The 3,072-nt window shown below is 41.9% G+C and overlaps 1 long non-coding RNA gene across 1 annotated transcript; it reads left to right on the forward strand.

Moving 5' to 3' along the window:
• On the forward strand, positions 1-939 carry LOC143370058 (uncharacterized). The gene is made up of 3 exons (XR_013085554.1): positions 1-549; positions 650-708; positions 782-939. It is a non-coding gene; the product is annotated as an uncharacterized LOC143370058 (long non-coding RNA).
• The last annotated feature ends 2,133 nt before the right edge of the window (positions 940-3,072 follow it).

The raw sequence follows: 3,072 nt of genomic DNA on the forward strand, positions 1-3,072 counted from the left end.
TCGAAGAGACTTCGAAATGGAAGCTCGTTAAAGTGAAGAAGGCATATTATCCAATGAAGCGATCGACCAAGCTTGTTTTCAAGGCACCTAATTACACCACCTTTTGCTCCCGTATTCACAACAGTGCCATCACACCCTACGACTACAAGCTCGTTTAAATCTGTTTCCCTCAAGACCAATTCGTAAATGCTATCGCAAATATTCCGTGCACTCCCTAATTTCGGTACTACGTGTCCTAAGTACCTTGATCCAGGTTCGGATATTATTGAAATGTGCTTCTCTTTTACAGTGCGTCGATAAAGCTTTGCTCCTTGTTTGACCTGAGTGAGTGTGTCGTCTCTTCGACCATCAAAGTACAGTCCTCTAGGTGGGGTAGCATGTTGTTGCACTTGTAATTTCACCTGTTCCCGAATCTTATACTTTTCCCGCCTTATTTTACTTCGATCTGTAACTAGTTCGGAGGCATCTGGAGATACTAGATCAACATCTTTAAGCACTGAAGTAGCTATCATCGCTGTCGCTCTATCACTGACACCATACCTTTGACTAGTAAGTGGCGTCTCTTTCAAATTCACTCTCATTTGAGAAGGCTTTGATGGTGCTGAGTAAGGGTCGTCAAAATCACTCGATTCGCTTTCTGAAATTTCAGATTCAGATAAACATAGTAAAGGTTGTCGACTAGTGGAAGAGGAAGGTTCATCTTCTGACGTAGGTACACCCGCATATATATTTTGTATTTTCTTATGACGGTTAGTTCTGTTTATAAGCTTTATTGTTTCAGGAATGTCAACGCCTCCGATGCGACCGACTCGGTCCCCTCGCTGGTCAAGAAGAAAAGATTGTTTCTTCTGAGGAACCTTTCGATCCTTCTGACAAGAACAGGACTGGAAATCACGGCATTTGCAAGCGGCAATGTCAAAAAAATAGTTGGCAGTTGCTTTGAAACAATAAATTTTTTTCTGTAAGGCTGAGCTTTCGCCGGCTTTGTAAGTGTACTTTATGACCTTTCTGTATTTTTTATGGTACTCTGTGATTAGTTGTACGATGCGTGTATACGAAACAGAAGGAATAGATGCCTTACCATAAAGACTGATAACCTTGTTCGCTACCCTATAGCGAAGGGCTGTATTTTTTAATAGTTTACAGTGCCGACAGGCCATTCATATCGTTCCGAAATCAGCCACGGATGTTTCTTTGCATCATTTACGCAGCAAATATAGTCTTGGGTAAAAAAAAGGTAGAATCCACCAGCTGAAGAAAGTTCAACTTTCTTAAGTTTTGTACTAAAATTTTGAAAGTTAAGGCCTTTGGTGCACACAGAAGAAATTATCCGATCGAGCTGAAATTTTTTACACGTTTTATTGGGCCAAGTAGGCAACTTTTCCGCACTATTAGAATTTGATTATCGAAAAAAAGTTTTTTTACTCCACCCTATTGAGTATGTTATAATAAAGATCATCTTAATAAAATCATTACGAACAACATATTTTATTCAAAATACTTGGCGCTACGCTCCGAATTGGTGTTGCTAACCTAAATAAATATGTATAAATTGCCTTAATATTTTTCTTTCTTTCTTGCGCAATGGTGTCTTGTATTATTTTATTCTTTATACTAAGACAATTAATATTTTTTTGGTTTCGCAGCACCAAGTATTTTTAATTAAAGCTAAATATAGCACATTAATATATTTACGACAGTTTTTTTTCGTTCGTCTGCGCGCGCACGTATACTTGGCGCCCTTTTTTACCTTTTTTTTTTTAAAAAAGGTAATTTTGTGGAGATACAGTATTTCCTCGTTAGCGACTCGATTTTGTGTACACGATACCGACTCTTCGCTATCCCCACCACTTTTGTCTCACTCTTGCCCGGCGAAAGCTGGAGCGAGATGGAACGAGAGCGAGCGAGAGGCACTGAAAGCGAGCGAGGACGGTACGAGACCGACGACGCGTTGATGTTTTGTCTCGCTCCGTCTTTCGGACGCCTGACATTCTGTCCTTTGCGCTTGCGACCATCGCGCACGCTCGCCGCGCACGCAGTGTTCCATCTCGCTCCCCCCTCCGGCCAGAAAGAAGCGAGAAACGAACACTCGGAATTAGGGTTCTGTTCACGATACCGACTCAACGCCGGTCCCGACCAGCGAGTCGCTAACGAGACAATACTGTAGGATGGACCTATCACGCAATGTAATTTTATGTCACATGCCCGGGGGGCTTGCGAGTCTCCTTACCATTTTCACGTCACACCCAATGTTATCGATTCAGTCTAAAATAAGATTGCAATGCTACGAGTGGTAGGAATTAAAATTACATTTTAGCGGAAACATTTAAAATCTAAAATGGCCTGAATGTTACGTCCAATTTCAAGAAACATGTTGCATAATTCCGTTTACTAATACATTTTGATAGAAGCATAATTTGCACGTATTACCCTAAATTTCGATCAGAAATATGATACAAATACAAAGCGTAATAAACATTTGTACAGTCTCTTAGACTTGCGATTACTGTCGCAGTGAACGGACCTGTTTGCTTCGCTCCCGACTACAGTGTTCTCTTCGAAGCACGTGCGTGCCTTCAGCGTATCCTGGGATTTGTATCTTTCATTTTGCTCCCATCTGTGCATCACTTCATTTGGGAGCTTCCTTTCGGACTTTTTTTTGCACGATCTGTGCATGAATCTTATCTCCGTCTAACTCTGAGTGATAAGAACAGGAATAATCATAGCCTCAGACTGTAATCTGGACCAATCCAGGGTTCCCCTGGACCCCCTAAAGGATGCAGGGTCTTCCCTAGACGCCCTTAATTCAGACAGAATGGTAAGTACATCCATTTTTACCATTCCAAAATCTGCTTTGAGTACGACCTCGGGAAAAAGGCGGGCCGGTGCTTCCTTAGAAGCCCTCTTGGGCTCCACATCCTCGGAAAACTCCGACTTATCTCCTTTATCCGGACAATCTACTGCTAAAACCAGCGTCGAAAAGCGCTCTGGGAAGAAAAAAAAATCTAAACGCGAAAGTATGACACTGGGCAGAAGCATAAAAACTGCAAGTTCCTCTCCAAATCGCACTCG

Source organism: Andrena cerasifolii, chromosome 1 (genome assembly GCF_050908995.1).
Source record: "Andrena cerasifolii isolate SP2316 chromosome 1, iyAndCera1_principal, whole genome shotgun sequence".
Classification (NCBI taxonomy): domain Eukaryota; kingdom Metazoa; phylum Arthropoda; class Insecta; order Hymenoptera; family Andrenidae; genus Andrena; species Andrena cerasifolii.